Source organism: Pleurodeles waltl, chromosome 5 (assembly GCF_031143425.1).
Source record: "Pleurodeles waltl isolate 20211129_DDA chromosome 5, aPleWal1.hap1.20221129, whole genome shotgun sequence".
NCBI lineage: Eukaryota > Metazoa > Chordata > Amphibia > Caudata > Salamandridae > Pleurodeles > Pleurodeles waltl.
In genome coordinates this window covers 1,720,915,606-1,720,933,161 of record NC_090444.1, presented here as the reverse complement: position 1 = coordinate 1,720,933,161, position 17,556 = coordinate 1,720,915,606, and positions in this window count along the sequence as shown.

The window sequence follows — 17,556 nt, the reverse complement described above, 5'->3', positions numbered from 1 at the left end:
GCCACTTTGTCAATGCAATTTTGTTCTACTAGGTGGCAATTTTAACTTAGGGACAGACTCACAACTAGATGCCACAGGACGCATTCCACTGCCAGGCCACAGGCTGCTCGGGTAATTCAGGACATTGTGGAAACTTACTCTCCCAAAGATGCATGAAAGCACATACACTCCACAATACCCTCATACACAATCTACTTGGCACCGAATGCTATATGGACATGCATAGTCTATTGGCTCATATCGTACGTCGCTCTTTCATGGCTCAGGGACATACAACATGTGCCACGTACATTGTCTCATCACTCCCCTGTTCATATCGTGCTAGTCCTTTCTTTTAGAGGTCATCTTCACGTAAATAGATACTCCCGGGCACAGCTCTCCTCGATGAGGTGGTCCGCTCTGAGATACGGGATGCCATAACAGAATATTTTATGATACATTTTGTCTCAGTGATCCGTCAAACCACGCTCTGGGAGGCATTCAAAGCATACATTCAGGGTATCTGCATTCCAAAATATGTGGGCGTTCTCCGAGATATCTGGACCAGTATCACTTGCGTGGAAACAGTCCTTAAGGATCTTGATGGGTCTGACATGCAATCACACGAACTATCCCACTTGCACAGGCAAGCTACACTACTGGACGAGTACCACTCACTGGCTGAGAGGGAGGTCACGTTACTTGACAGATATGCTAGAGCTTGTCAATATGGAGAGGAGGAGCACCTCGGGCACAACTTGGCAAGACTACTTCATTCTATCCGTGGTCCCGATTACATCCCTGAGCTATTACTTGACGATGGCAGGCAAATCATATCTAGTGCTGACATTGATGACACCCCACTTAACTACTATGAACAATTGTACTCTACCAGGTTGTCTGGCGATGATACTGCCAGGGCGACCTATCTTGATGAGGTCACCATGGTTTTGATCAGAGGCGCACAGAGCGAATTCTTGAGTGAGCCCATCACAGCAGAAGGCATTGCTCTGGCTATAGATGCGCTTAGTAGATCCAAGACACCTGGCCTTGATGGGCTTGCAGGCATCTTCTATAAAACATATATAGTTGTCCTAATTCCCCATCTTTTGAGTATGTATGCTGAGGCCTTAGACGGCGGAGTGCTCCCACCCTCACCTCAGGAGGTGGTGGTTACACTCCTGCCCAAACCTAACAAAGATCCTCATCTTTGCACATCATAACATCGCCTTTCTCTTCTAAATTTCGAAAAGAAATTCTCGCCAAAGTAATATCCACCATATTGGCATTGCTAATGGACCAGATCCTTTCCCCAGTTCAGACAGGATTTGTCCCCCATAGTTCCACAGCCTTCAACCTTCGAACAGTTTTGGCGGTGCTCAACAGGGTCTCTCCTGAGATTCCCGCGGCCGTCACACAACTTGATGCAGAAAAGGCCTTTGATTCTTTGGAGTGGCCTTTCCTTCTGGCCACGCTTCATAAATTTGGGCTCCCTAAAGGGTTTATAGCCCTCGTTATGCTTCTTTACTCCCAACCAGTAGCGCAAATACGTGTAAATGGATCCTTAACATCCCCATTTGCAGTCACTAGAGGAACCTGCCAGGATTTCCCCTTATCAACGTTACTTTTTATTATTGCTATGGACCCCCTTGTTCACCTCTTACAGGAAAAACATATGCACCACGGTCTCCATTTCCATCCAGGCCCTCTACTCATTTCTATGTATGCTGACAACATATTGCTTTTTCTGCGTGATCCTGCACAAATCTCCCCCCAGTTGTCTAGGAAATTACCTGATTTGGGGAGTTCTCTGGACTCCATCCCAATTTAGCAAAATCAGACTTTTTTCCACTAATGGACATCACTTTGCATGTCCTCTGTGACTACCCACTTCAATGGTGTGGTGACCACCAAATACCTTGGTATTCTACTCCATAGAGACCGGGAACAAGTGATCCGCTTAAATTGCGGTCCTGCTGTTGACAAACTTATTGTTCATATTGAGAGATGGATACGCCTTCCCCTCTCGATGGCGGTTCAGATAACCATTCTTAAGATGGTTGCTCTACCCTGCCTCCTCTATCTCATCTGCAATATCCACATAGCTCTCACCAATACCTTCTTCCTTACTCTTCACTGTCTTCTGCTTCACCTTATCTGGGCTGATCGTCATGACGGGTAGATTTAGTGATTTAGGGACACCCACTCTACTCCCCTTTCTTACCCATAACTAATAATTTGTGGGTCCACCCCACCCATGAGTGCGTGGTACAACCACCCTCAGCAAATTTGACTATATACAATGAGAGATTTATTTCCCAATGGGTATGTCCTTTCAGATGCCAACAACCCCACATTCGCGAAAGCCACACAATTGGATCTTTTCATCTTATGTTGTCTTCAGGCTGCTCTCCGTCCCTAGCATCCCCTCATACCCTTTAGTTCCTGCAGATTTCAACTCTTGTCACTACTAATATCAGACTCTGAAGGGAGCCAACTGATCTCCAAGCTATATAAAGTTTGTATGCCATTAAAACCCTCTCATGTCACTTGGATATGGGAGCAATGGGAGACTGATCTCAGACATTCTCCTATGGACAAGATATGGTCCCACCTTTGCTCACAGCTTAAACTCGTCTCCCCCAATCATCGACACAAGCTGTCACAATTCAAATTCCTACATAGGGCATATGTTACCCCCAGTACCCTGGCCAAAATCGACTCCACCAGATCCTTGCATTGTAAGAAATGTAATACACCTGACTCTGACTTTGCTCACCTCACATAGATATGTCCACACAATGTATTTGCACCTCTCTCCTTAATGATACATATTGACCTTGTCTCAAACCCGCTTATGGCATTTCTTGGCTACGTGGTGGATATTCCCAAATCTATTTACCAATACATAGCACTTGCATTATTACTGGCCATGAGAGAGATAGCGATACACTGGGGTAGCAGGGTAAGCCCGATGACCAGGACATGGTTCGACAGCCTAATCTACTGCGATACCACCAGTGAAATTTATGCTGCACTACAACCACCCACATCACAACCCTGCAACATCTGGCAACCCCTCAGGGACTACCTTCTCGCCATCTGCACCGATATTCATGCCTAACGCTGCTGAATCCTGCATTTGCTCTATTACCCGTACCCCTCTTCTTAGTATTCCTTGATTGTTATTATCTGTTACTGTGTACTCGCACTCCTGTCTACAAATTGGTATCAATACAGTTCTTCATGTGATCTCCCCCTGGTATTTTTCCTCCCTAGGCCCTCATTGATAACTATATATGATTATACTTAACTGCATTTGTTTTTGTAAAGCATAAATAAAGATTCAAAAAAAGAATTAAATAATTAGAAATGTCCCTCTTCATAAAACAGACTCAACAGGAGGCTACACGTATCACCATATGTAAGAGGCATATGGTGATAGGTAATTGCCAGCTGACGCAGGTAACTTCGTACTGACATATCAAACCTTTACATCAGGACACAAGTCGTAAAAAAAGAAGTGGGAGGACTAAGCAAGTTAGGCAGTATGCAAGTGACATCACAGAAAGTGACATCAGAACCCATGATCTCACAGGAAGTGACATGACAAGAAGTGATATCAGATTTTAACTCTTCACACATGTTTCACAGGTCTATCATGAATACATTTGAGGGCATAATGAGAATTAACAAATGAGATTTTGTGTGTGGGTTGTGTCAAAAATGTGACGCAATCCTGACACAATATGTGTGCCTCAATTTATACACTTATGTTTTGAAAACTCTGCCACAAAGATGTTGGCATCAAGGAGAAACATAGCAGTAAATTTGTTCTGCTTAATTGTTTGCAAAGTCTGCACTTTAAATAAAATAAATTAGTGTTATTTAAATTGTTATTTGGGTAAATACTGTAACACACCAACACATCTAAAATTCACAGAATACATGCTTATCTCTTCTATACAAGAATTGAACACCATAGAAAGTATGCCTCTCTTAAATATTTGTGAATAGATAACAACAATCTGTGTGCCTTGGTTCCCCTCCCTTGCATTTGCATCTAGGTGTGAGGATCAGATAGATCCCAGTCATGATAGCGGAACAAAAGGAGGCCTGATGGCCCCTTAAATTCGGCCTTTGTTTTGGGCCCAGCAGGAATCTGAAACATGAATGCCCCCTCACTGCCTGCATGTTGCTGTTCGAAATGAGAGCAGCGAAGGTGCAGGCGCTGCTGATTGTGTCCCAGTCTCTGAAAACACAGCTGGACTTGTTCAGCATATTTCAGTGGGGCTCACTTCTTGCAGAGTGCCCTGGGAAAATAGTGGGGGCACGCTGTGTACCCACATGCACCCCGACTTGTGCCCTGCTTTGCATCCATACTGTCAACATATTTGTAAAGCAATTTAAAATAGGCATTTGAATAATAATATCTTCTAGATGCATCTACATACAAAGCTATATAATTCAGTGCGTGCAGACTATGATCTATGAAACTCGAGGTCTTAGGGGTAACACTAGGCTTAAGCTTGGCTATTGTGGAAGATGTAGGTGAAGATAATGTTACAAGGAGAATGATTAATACTACAGCAGTGTCAACAATACTCCTACTAATATATAGCTACCTCAATTCGTGTTAATAGTTTCCACAACTTCTTTAGAATCGGACCATTGAGTTGAAATTAGCAGCAAACAGAAACTTCTCTGTATGTTTCTACTTGTGCTAACAGCAAAACAAAGTTCAGAGACAGGCAATGAAATTATGTACAAAATCTTCATGAGCCCTACTCCGTTTTCTTCTAAATTACACCCTTACACTCCTTCTGCTGCCTCAGGCCTGGGGACTCTTCTTAATTCTATTTAAATAATGTCCTTTTTATTATTTACAAATCAAAGTTCAGTTCAAATGATCATGTCAATTGTCTTCCAAATCAATTTGTTCAATGAGAGCGCAAGTTCAAACTCAGTTCAGGTTGTAACTCAAGTTTACGGAGGCTCAACTGGGATCTCAATCTTGTCTTTCAAATCACAAGTTTCCCTTTCACAAGTATCATCACCAAAATATGTCCATTCAGGGGATGAGTACCTCCGACATGGCACTCTAGCACTTTTTGATCTCCTGGGAACTGGTTGTCCACTTTCACTGTCTCTCAGGACAGTACTCAGTCCTCGTTCCATAGGCAATCTTTTTTTGCAAAACTTTTTTTATTTTCCATAACATCTTGACATTCCACATATTCTGTAATACACAGTGCATTCTACATATTGTAAGCAATACAACAGCATCAACGATTATATCGCTATTGTTCCCATCCCTTTCCCCTATTTTACGAGTCAAATATGCCCAACTGTCCATCTCCCCCCTCCAGTGTGATGTAGGGTGTTTGTGTATGGACCAGGGTGGGACGAAGAATGGTTCCAACGTGACATCTCGACATTTAGCCCATCCCTGCCATATCTTGGAGTATTGTTGGGGCATCTCTGCACCTGGTATATTGGTCTCTCTAGGGCCATATAGTGGTCCATGCCCTTTGCCCAATTAGTGGTGATTGTGGTGGAATCTGATTTCTGTTCTTGGGCAATGTCTCTTTTCGCTATCACTAGCCCTAGCCACAGTAGTGCTCTATGGTACCTATTCCCTTCAAGGTCCTCAGCGATGTGTAGAAGTATCGTTTTTGGATCCCTCGGGACAGGCCAAACCAGTACCTCCCCAAAGTATTGAGGATGTATTTCCAGATTGTCACTAGGCAAGACACTGCCAAAAAGTGTGTTGTATATCTTCTTCCGGGTGACTGCAACACAAGCAGCCACTCGAGGGGATCAGTCCCATCTTGTGCAGTTGCATACATGTAAAATACATCCTATGTAGCAGTTTAAATTGTATTAACCAAAACTGGGAAATGATCGCTGCCTCCCAGGGAGCAGCAAGTGTCACTCCAGTCTTCGTCGTTGAGTGGGGGTAAGTCCACTTACCATGCTTTCCGCACCTTAGCCATACAGTCCGAACAAGCATATGGGTAGATGTGTGTGAATTTATGTTCCTTGATTTTAGTCATGATTAACTCGTTTTCCAATGGGATGTATGCAGGGATATCACCTCCCTGGGACAAGTAGGGCTATAGTGCGTGCCAGAGTTGGATGTATCTGATAAATTGAGAGTGGTGGAGGACATATTTGGCTTGCAGCTCCGAAAAGGATTTCATTAGTCCTTCCTGTAGAACATCTCCTAAGGTGGAGATACCAATAATATCCGAGGTGGAGAAACCACAGAGGGCCGCCACCTGCAGGAGTTTGGTTCCGTTCCATAATGGGGTCTCCAGTGTGTGTTTGGAAGCCCATTCCATGGTATTATGCGAGTCTGACCATGTCTTCAGCCTGGTCTAGGTGGCTGAGGGTAGCCGCTCTGGGACTGCACCTCCCTAGAGGAGGTGAGATAGATTGGTACATCCCATGACCCATCCCACTGCAGCGTAGGCCGGGTAATCAAAGCCTGTGAACCACCAATCATTGAGAATTAACATTTGAGCCGCCCAGTAATAGAGAACCATGTCAGGCGTCACCAAATGCCATTGAACACGGGCTGACAATACTTCCCTAGGGACACCTGCGGGGTCCCCTTTTGCCCACAGCAAGGATTTTAACGTCAACAGGGTATTGATTTTTGGATAGAAGAATCAGTCTATCGGGTAGGAGAAGTTTTGGAGTTGGTACAGAAGTTTTGACAGTGCCACAAATTTGAAAATTGCCGAGCGTCCCATCGCGGAAAGGTGGACCAAAATTGTATATCTTTCGCCAGTCCTTGGACAGTGGAGTATAGATTGCATTCATGCACAGTGGTCCTGTCCAGTGTAACAAACACTCAAATATTTGCAGTGCAGGCAGGGGACAAGACCCTATCGGGTATATAGTTGACTTAGCCTCATTCACGTGAAGGCCAGAGTAAGTACCGAATGTTCGCAGTATTTACATTGCTCAGGGTCCCGAGTCCTCTGGTGTGTCTAAGAATAATAGGACTTTGTCTGCATAAAGGGCATCCTATCACTCACCCCTTCGGACCACTGAAATCCCCGAAATAGAGCATCCACCGGCACCCTTGCCACCAGGGACTTGACCGCCTGTGCAAACAGATTGGGGGGCACGGGGCAATCCAACGCATTCCCTGCCCAACAACAAATCAGGAGGAGACAGTTCCTCAGACCCGTACCAGCACCGTCAAATTGGTGTAAAGCAGGCGAATGAAACCGATGAAGCACGAACCAAACCCTTATTGTTGGAGCAGGGCAAAAAGATAATCCCAGCTGACTGTGTCGAAATCTTTGTGGAAATCAACCAAAAGGAGTGCCTGGTGGCCTGGTAAGTCTCTCCTCAGCTCCAGTGCATTGTCAACCCTATGGATAAGGTATCTGGTAGCCCGATGGGGCATAAACCCAGATTGGTCAGGATGAGTTAACTGCAAGATCACCCTGTTCTGCCTATTAGCTAGCTTCTTGTCCCATGCCTTACTTCGGTATTAGTAAAGATATTGGTGCATACTCTTCACATTTGGTGCCCAGTAGGCCAGGCCTGGGTATTACGACAATTTTGGCCACCCTCAGATCGTGAGATAGGGCACCATGTTCCATGGATTCATGGAGCCGGCACCAAAATTCAGCCGGGAAGTCGTTGGGTCCTGCACCTTTCCCCCATTGAACTGGCCTAGTGCGGTCCCCAGCTCCTTACAGGTGACCTCCGCCTCTAAAGACTCGTTTTTTTTTCTTTATTTTTATTTTAACTTTTGAAATAACATAACCAATATAACACATCTGAAGGTCAATATGTGCATCTCTAGACAATTTATGGCGTGAAAAACAACAAAGGCGAATAATCATCTTATGTATGAATCAATAGAAAGGTATCATATCACTACTAAACACAGTGCACAAATTACCGTATCTTGTTACTGCTATATGTCTAGTGAATGAAGGGAAAGAAAGTAAAAACAACAGAGGGAGGGCGGAGATCAGAATGAAAGTGATTAGAAAAAGAAAAACAGAGTGTGGATACGCAGGAAAAAAGGGGGGGGGGTGTTAAAAAGAATGTTGCAGCCATCAGATCACCAATATAAATGCAGGTATTTATGGATAGCATGGAAGAAGAACCTAACCATGGCATGATCAATGTAAAGCGCTGGGAGACTGTATGCTGCTTGTTGAGCTGGTCTCCAAGAAGGAGCGCAGGGGGGCCCATATGTCTCTTGGTCGGGAGCCCTCAGGCATAAGCTCCCAGTATACCACCCACGCACGCAACCTTGGCATCATACTGGACTCGTCTCTCTCCATGACCCAGCAAATCAACACCATATCATCCTCCTGTTTCAACACCCTTTGCCTGCTACGCAAGACTTTCAACTGGATCCCTTTAGATACAAGAAGCACAGTCACCCACGCCCTCATAAGCAGCAGACTGGACTACGGCAACACACTCTACGCAGGGACCACAGCCAAGCTTCAAAGAAAACTCCAGCAGATCCAGAACGCAGCCGCACGTCTCATCTTCAATTTCCCTCACCACGAACACATATCCACCCACCTCAGATCACTACACTGGCTGCCCATCAACAAAAGGATCATTTTCAAAATCCTTGTCTACGCTCAGAAAGCCCTCCACGACACTGGACGGGCCTACCTCAACGAACGAGTCAACTTCCACATACCAACTCGACAGCTCCGCTCTGCTCCACCGACCTCGCCCTCGCTACAGTCCCCCGCATCCAACACATCACCTCCAGTGGCAGATCCTTCTCCCACCTCGCCGCCTAGACCTGGAACTCCCTCCCCACCAACCTACGCAAGACCCAGGACCTCCTAACCTTCAGAAAACACCTACAAACATGGCTTTTCAAGCAGGAACCGCCCCCCCCCCTCCCAGCGCCTTGAGATCCTTCTGGGTGAGTAGTGCGCTTAAGAAATTATTTGATTGATTGAGTATACCATTAGTTGTTCTTGACAATATGAAACATCCCACAACCATTCACAACGAGAAGCCCAGCAGCACCCCAGCAAATCGCGACCCTACGCTTAGCCAGCAGCAGCCCCACCAATCTCCTGTTCGCGACGGGAATCTCCTCAACATACCCCAAAAGGTCGAGTTTTGGGGTGTGTGGCAGTCCAAGCTCAATAATCTCCTCCATCGTCCGCAGCACCCTGGTGCAGTACTCACGCAACGCTGTGCAACTCCACGCAAGATGCAAAAAGTACGCATCGGGTAACAGACAACTCTCACAGCGCGTTTCAGCTCGGACACCCATACTCTTCAATCGACGGGACGTATAATATAAACGGTGTAAAAAGTTTAAATGAATTTGGCGCAGTCTGTAGTTAGGGTACAGCTCTTTCATATGTGCACAGCACCATCGCAACACGTCCTCAGGGATGGCTTCACCCATGACCACCTCCCAGTGTGCTTTGGCTTTAATCTTGGTCTCAGACACCGCTCTCTGCGTGCAGTCATAAAGTTTGGTGATGAGCCTGCGCAGGGATTGCGTTTGATACAAAAGTTCCAGCGCTTGGCTCACTGGGGACATTGCAGGGAAACAGGGGTAGCGCGCGCAGAGCATGGCACGAATTCTAAGGAAAAGAAAATCGGTGCACCTCCAAGCGCTGTCTCCAAGGAGATGAACAGCCCATCAGAGAACCAAGAGTCCAGGGAGGCTAGATCAGATCGCCGAAGAAACTTACATACTCGGACATCATCTGACAACTGCCTGTCAGCTACATCCAGTACCGGCATTGAAGGTGCAAAAGATTAATGCACATCCGTGCGACGCAGCAGCGCAGTCCAGGCCCTAGCCGTGCAGGCCACAGTGTCGACACCCCGCGGTCTGGGCCGTAACCAGGTCCCCCAGCACCCACGACTGCAAAAAGCAGAAGAGAGAGTGGGCAGCCTTGACGAGTGCCCCTGGCAATCATAAAGGGGTCTGATATAGTCCTGTTCACTCTCAACCGGGCAGGGGGCTACATGTACAGCAGGCGGATCAGCTGAATAAACCTCAAACTCAACCCCACCTGAGCCAGCAGTGCAAACATATATGGCCATTGAGAGAGTCAAAGGCCTTAGTGACATCAAGGAATACCGCCGCTGCATGGTCATCAGGGTCAATCATGCTAGATATCGCAAAGTAGGTGCGGAGATTTTATAAGGTGGAATGTCCCGGAACAAAGCTGGATTGATCCGGCAGCACCAGGGGCGGGAGCAGAGGCTGCAGTCGAGTCGCAATCAACTTCGCCAAAATCTTATTGTCTATATTGATTAATGAAAGGGGCCGATTTGAATCGCAACAGCCCAGGTCTTTCCCGGGCTTCAGCATAGTCACAATAAGAGCCTCCCGCAGCAAGGCCGGGAGAACGAAGGTCTCAAGAGCTTCCACATAAACATCCAGGAAGTGCGGCGCCAATATATCTGCATATTCCTTATAAAAGGACGGCGTCAGGCCATCCAGCCCCGGCGCCTTATCACCCGGTAGACTAGGTATAACCTGGATTACATCGTCCACAGAAAAGGGAGCATCTAGATATAACCTATGCAAATTCTCAAACCACAACAGGCTAATATCTGCAAAGTAGTCATTGGCTGCCGCTGATTCCAACCCAGATAGTTCAGCATATAAAAGTCAGTAAGGATGCGCCTGATCTCCTCTGTGACAGTATGTCGCTCACCTGACGAGTCAGACAGCTCCACAATGAAGCTACTTGCCCAAGGCTTACGAAGCATTGTCACCAGTGTACAGCCGGCCCTCTCTCCCTCGCCATATCTCCTTGCTGTAGCATTTTTCCCTAGAAAGCAGACTTCGCGCTGGGCCGCCTCCTCAAACGGTGTTATTTTTCTACGCAAGGTGGCCAGATGGTCCCCCAACCAGTCATCGGCTAGGCGTTTTTCAAGATCGGCAAGCTGGGCCTTCCGATCCGCCAGCTCACGCCTCAGCACCCTCGGCACTCCATGCTGCTTAGAGATGCATACCCCACGGATCACTACCTTGAAAGCCTCCCACACAGTGCCAGCAGAGGTCACAGACCCCTGATTCTTGGCAAAGTAGTGTACAATACCATCGCGGACCTCATCTCTAAATACCTGATCTCTAAGTGCACCATGGGGAAGCTGCCAGATAAAGGCACGACCAGGACCTCCGGGAACAGCCAGCTCCAACAAGACCGGCGAGTGGTCCGACAAGGTGCGAGCCCTATGCTGAATCGATCACGTCCAGAGTTCAACATCCCTGGTACCAAGCCATATGTCAATGCGCGACCAACTACTATGCACATAATTGACACAGGTGCCTTCCCTATCAGTTCCATGCTTAGCCCTCCATAAGTCCACCAAGGCACCTTCGGCCATCACTAGAGACAGGGTCTTGGCTGCCGCCACTTGCTGTGGTCTAGCCAGGCTGTCACGATCTGCCAAAGTCCAATACCACGTTGAAGTCACCCCCCCCCCCCACTGCAGGGATCCGGGTCCCAGCGAGCCAATCAGCCGCCGCACTTCTCCCAAAAATTCAGGGACATCAGTATTAGGGCCATAAATCAACACCAATTTGCATGGTCTATCTAGCAGTGTACCTCGCAACATAACATAACGACCATTTGGATCCACAACTACTCTTTCAGTGCGCCACTGCAGCCCTTTCCGGATCACAATCGCCACTCCACGGGCATAGTGCGAATACATCGCAGCGTGACATTCACCTATCCAGCCAGCTCTTATTCAATGCTTTGCGGCATCTACCAGATGGGTCTCTTGCAGCATACAAATATCAATCACATGTCTCTGCATATAGGCAGACAACAGTCTGATCTTACGCCCATCATTCAGCCCCCGGACATTCCAGGTGAGGCAGCGCACAGATGTCACGCTATTCGGAGCCATCCCAGCAACCTATCTAGACACATATCCTACCATACTATCACCATTATTGCTTCAGCGGCATGCAGGAAAGGAAGCAGGAGTGAAAGAAAGAAGATAGAAGGGGTAAACCAAGAATGGAACCATACCAACCCCCACCCATGCTGACCCCCCAAATGGGACAGTACTGCAATCCCACCCAACCCCAAATGCACATCCCACAACATGATAATAGACAGTGTGAATGGACTCATCCAATGGGACGTAAGCAAGGCCATCCGAAAAACCATCCCGAACGGGATGGAGGGGCAAGGGGACTCCCAATGTAGGGTATATAGTAGAGCAGCCAGCAATAACATTTAGATCAACAACAAATTTGCCGTCCACGAGGCATCGAACAAGGCCACAAGGGCCCGACACAGAGGAAGGTATTTAGTCATTGTCACTGAGGACATCACCCTCTTCGCCAGCAACCTGCAGACTCTCCAGAGATGCCTTTTTGGGAACAGATTTAGGGGGTGATTCTGATTCTGGCGGGCGGCGGAGGCCGCCCGCCAGAATTCCGCCCCCATTATACCGCTCCGCGGTCAGAAGACCGCGGAGGGTATTATGAGTTTTTCCCCCAGGGGCCCCAGGGGCCCCGCGACCCCCCCTACCGCCATCCTGTTCATGGCGGCTTTCCCGCGGCTTTCCCGGGGTGCCGGAATCCTCATGGCGGCGGAGCGCGCTCCGCCGCCATGAAGGATTCCCCCAAGCAGCGGTAAGTCGGCGGGAGCCCGCCGACTTGCCGCTTCTGACCGCGGCTGAACCGCCGCGGTCAGAATGCTCGTGGGAGCACCGCCAGCCTGTTGGCGGTGCTCCCGTGGGTGGCCGCCAGGGTCAGAATGACCCCCTTAGTGTACCTAGCAGCCAGTTTCTGGTCAGTAAAGAAGTACAGTTTGCCCTTATGCTGCACCTGCAGTTTAGCTGGATAAATGAGGGAGTATTTGGCATCGGTTAGGCTTAGAGTGCGCTTGACCGGCAAGAAAGCCTTACACACCACCTGCACCCCAGGAGTATAGTCAGAGAAGATGCTCAGCTCAGTGTTATTATATATCACAGGTCTACGTTATCTGGCCAGTCTGAGTATAATGTGTCTATCTCTCTAATTCAGTAATCGTACAATAATAGGGCGCACTGGAGCTCCTGGCGGCTGACCCGGTCCCAAGGATCTGTGGGCCCTCTCCACCACCAGCACCTGGGAGAGCTTGCCAGGGAATAACGCAGTAAGCACAGTTTCAACATAGTCCTCCATGCGCCCCATGGCTGTTGACTCCGGGAGGCTTATAATACAAATGTTATTCCGGTGGAACCGGGCCTCCAGGTCCTCGTTTTTATTTCAGATCACCTCCAGCACTCGCACCATGTGTAGCAACTGTTCTCCATCTGCACGGCGACCATCCTCTAAATCTGAGGTGCGAGATTCCAGTTGCTCGAAGCGGGCATCATGACCATCTACCCGTTCCTTTAGATGATCCATTTGCTCGGATGCTGGCCAGGCTATGCTTGAGGTCTAGGAACATAGCCTTCACGGAGGAAGCTGAAGCCTCCTCCTTGAGCGACAGGTCATCTGCCGACCGGCCGGCTGGGCCGCTCTTCTTTTTCCCACCTTCAAAAGTGAGCTTAGGCTGCTTCTGTTCAGCCTTCCCCATCCTCTCCTTGGTCAGCCGGGTCAGTGTCCAGCAAAGCATCACCCCTCTACACCAGTAGAAGTTACCTGAGAGGTAGGGCCACCCAAAGACATAAGCTCCACATTGGCGTTTGCTCCCACACGTCGTTAATATCATATCAAAACTTGGGGGAGGATGAAGGAGGGCACAGGGCCCCAAAGCCAGCCCACTGTCCGTCACCTCTCGGCCCAGACGCGGTCACATAGGTCACCTGCGTCAGCCCACAGTTGCAGCCCCCTCACCTGCGGGGCCACGCGGCCCGAGGCCCGCCGCCGAACAGGCCCCGCAGGTCCGTCACTAATGGGGCCCCAGCCGAGCCAGAAAGGTGAGGTCCAGGAGTGCCAGCTGGCCACCGCTATGCGATAATAAAAAGAAAGGGAGGGATAAACCGCACCCCAGCTGTCCAGTAGGCCACTCCACAAAATGCCAACAGGCTCCCTGGGTGCGTCAAGGCATGAGGGGAGGGGGGCAGGAGGCCTCGGCCTCCAAGGAAGTCCAGAGCGAATAAGCCACCGAATAGGCCCCGTGGGAGCTAAATGGCAGAGGTGACGATCGTGTGGGCCGGGGAGGCCATCCCCAGGTCTTCAGACCCCGATTGCGGGGCGAGGCTGGCTAAAAATAATTCGAGGCCAGAACGCCAGCAGGCTTCTCCTGTTCGTCAAGGCACATGGGGAGGGGGGGGCAGGAGGCCCCAACCTCCAAAAAAGTGTAGGTCGCTATCCCTGCGGGTGCCCGCGGCCCGATCCCGCTGCTGAACAGGCCCCACAGGAGAGAGAGGCCCAAGACAACGATCCAGCGGACTGGGGAGGCCTCCCCGGGAACCCGATCACGGGGCAAGGCCGGCAGGAGAGACGAGGGGTCGTCCCCCACGGCACCCACCAGTCCGGTCCCCCGAGCTCAGGAGGCGTGTTTCTTCAAGGCCTGCGTGGCCCGCTCACTGATCCAGGCCCGCCCAGTGAGGCCGGGCAGACCGGACCTGGCCGCGTTAAGCAAGCGGCAAACCGCCGCTATCAGCCGTCTTCCGAGCCCCCCCTGCCACCCCTGCAAAGGCGTAGGGGCTGGATGTTTGCTCCTCAGGAGATTCGAGGCGATGAAGTCTCCCGCCGGGCAGAGCCTCACGGTGTGACGGCCATCTTGCTGGACGGCCTGGCCACACCCCTCTAAAGACTGTTTTTGTTCAGGCATTAATCACAGGAGTGGTACATCAGTTACAAATTGTTCTAAATCTGCAGGTGGACCCTCTGGCTGTCCCTCATAGAGGTTACTGTAGTAGTTCGCGAAGACAGCCACAATATCTGTGCTGTCTGTAACCCAAGTGCCATCATCCCTCTCCAGAAAATTTACCAGTGACCCAGACTGGTGGGCTGTGCAGAGCCAATGTAGCATTTGCTTGTTTCTCTGTTGGGTGATAGGCCCTCCAGACAACGATCGCCATCAGACTGCGTAAAAACCCAGATAGCAACGTGGACCCTCCTGCCATGCCTGAGGTTATGCCGGATCGATTCAGTCTGGAATCACAGATCCCATTGAAGTTCGCCCCTAGGAACCACAATGCATCTGGCAATTCCTGTATAAGCGTGCCTAAAACATCCAAAAAGGTAGCAGTCAAGTGGGAAGGAGCGCACACACAAAGGATGGATATGGGAGAGCTCCCCAATGTTCCCGTTATCGCCACATATCTACAAAAGCTGTCATGCCATGTCTTGGTAACCATCAGGGAAATCCTTCTGTGAATTAAAAGGCCATCCCCATTACCCCCGATGAAAGCCAGAGTTATGAATTTGGAAGTAGCCCTTGCTGGCCAGGAATGGACACCTAGTGCTCATGAGGTGCGTTTCCTGGAGCAGGAGGATTTCTGCCCCATGATGGTGTGCCAACTTGAGCACTGCCCCTCGTTTAATCTAGTAGCTCATTCACGTTCCAGGACAGGAATGACAATGGCCGTGGCAGCAACTCTTCACCTCTTCCTTCCATAAGACCTGTCTTGGAATGGGAGGGCATGCAGTATCAATGTTATGGGTGGGAGCATGTCACCCAGTTGTACCCTGTCTGCAGTGTAAAGATCAGAATGTGGAATTGGACTCAAACCCTGAACAACCTCCTACATCCCCCTACCTTCCCAGCCTAGAAGTACCTGTTGTGTGCCTCACGGGAAAAGCCAACTGGGCTATTCTAGACATTCCAGATCCCCTTAAAGACTAACTCTCAGCCTTTAGTGTAACCCGCTAACTCTACATCTTAAACACGTAAGCTTTCAGTTGGCAGGAAACAGCTAATCAGTTGGGGGGTGGTAATTATGAGCTAGTGCCTACGGTGTTCACTTGCACCACAACTGCATAAGTGTTAGTGCTGCGAGTGTGGAACTCAAGTTTCAGTCATGAGATGGTGATCCCATCTTGTGTGGGGCTACCGCAGCTAATAGGGTTGTTCCCTCCACCTCCAGGCTTCATGTCTCTCTGGTTGTAATGATGACCCAAGGACTGTGCCCTCCTGTCCCTGCATCTAGGTTGTTTTTTGAGTGTCGTACGCCCACCCATACCTAGTAGGTCCTCCTGTTGCCCCGTCTCCTTTCTCTCTCCAGTCAGTTACCGTCACCCCCTCCGGGCGAGTCGCCTTTGCCACAGAGGTTGGGGTGCTCCTCGATCCAGTCCCGGGTTGCTTTGGGGGTGTCAATAAATAGGGTTTTGTCCAGAAGAAGGACCTTCAGTCTCGCCAGAAAGAGCAGCATACATTTTATCCCCATGGCCGTCAGTTTTTGTTTAGCATCCTGAAATGAACGCCGTTGTTGCTGGACCTTCAGGGTGTAATCTGAAAAATCATCACGGGGAGGAGTGACATGTCAGAGGCCCCACGGCCCGCATCCCTGTCCTCAAAGTTAAGAACACAGGCAATAAAGGGGCTAGGCGGGGCCCTTACCGGCAATCTAGCCATCAGGGCTCAGTGAGCTCTTTCAATCACAAAACAGATTGATAAATCGTAAGTGGGGACCCATATCTTAAGCCAGATAGATATGAGGGCCATTCTCCAGATGGGCCTCTAATTGAGCTCGTCCCTCCTGAACCAGCTCAATGTGCAAACCTGGGGTGGCACAGTGCTCCCTAGCTCCTTTCCCTCCAGGGGGGTCCTGGGGGCCCCTCACAGTACTAGCATTGCCTGGGCTGTCTCTCCCCCGGGCCCGTCCTCCAGTGCTCTGTGTTCTCCAGATTAAAGCTCACTGGACCCTCTCCCATTCCCCCGGCTCACCTGTGCTCTTCTTACAGGCCTGTCATTCTACGGCTGGGTCAGCTTAAAAAACGGTTCTGTGTCCTCCAGCATCACTCTTCAGTTCTGCTGCACAATCACCACAGAAAATGGCTAGGCCGCACTCCTAAGCCTTCTTATGCTGGCAACCCCCACACACTCGGGCCCCCAGCTTCAAGAGCACAGTGGTCAGGCTGCTCCCAACAGAGCCCAGGGCAAGTGGAGTCTAGGCAAGTGAGGTTGAACCTCCCTGTGTCCTTGTGGTCATGGTCTGGAGAGGCCGCTCTGTTCTGCTGTTTTGGTTGCAGCCCTAGGAACTTATCTGGAGGCTTCTAATCTGCTGCTAGAGGTCCCCCTTGCTGCAGTCAAGGTTTCTTCTGCCATCTTATGCTCACCCTGAGTATGTCGTGCTGCGGAGCTGACAGATTACTTTGGATTTTGGCGCGGCACTACGGAGCTCACTCAGAGCCCATCTGCCATACTCGGCTACCTCCATAGGCAATCTGAATCTCTCTTTTTCTTGCCTTCTCAGCCAATGCTCCTCGGTCTCTACTCAGTGTGACTCACCACTAAGCCCTTCGTCAGGGTCTGAGTGTGGCTCAGATAGCAGCTCAGGTAATGACTCCTCAAATGTCAGTTCATCAAGACCTCCCTCAGGTTGAGGATGTGCTGCTACTGTAGTGTGGTTAGTTTTACGTATCTTTTGCGCATTTAGCTTCAGGCTTTAGGCCTTTGTGCCGCCCTGAATGGTTTT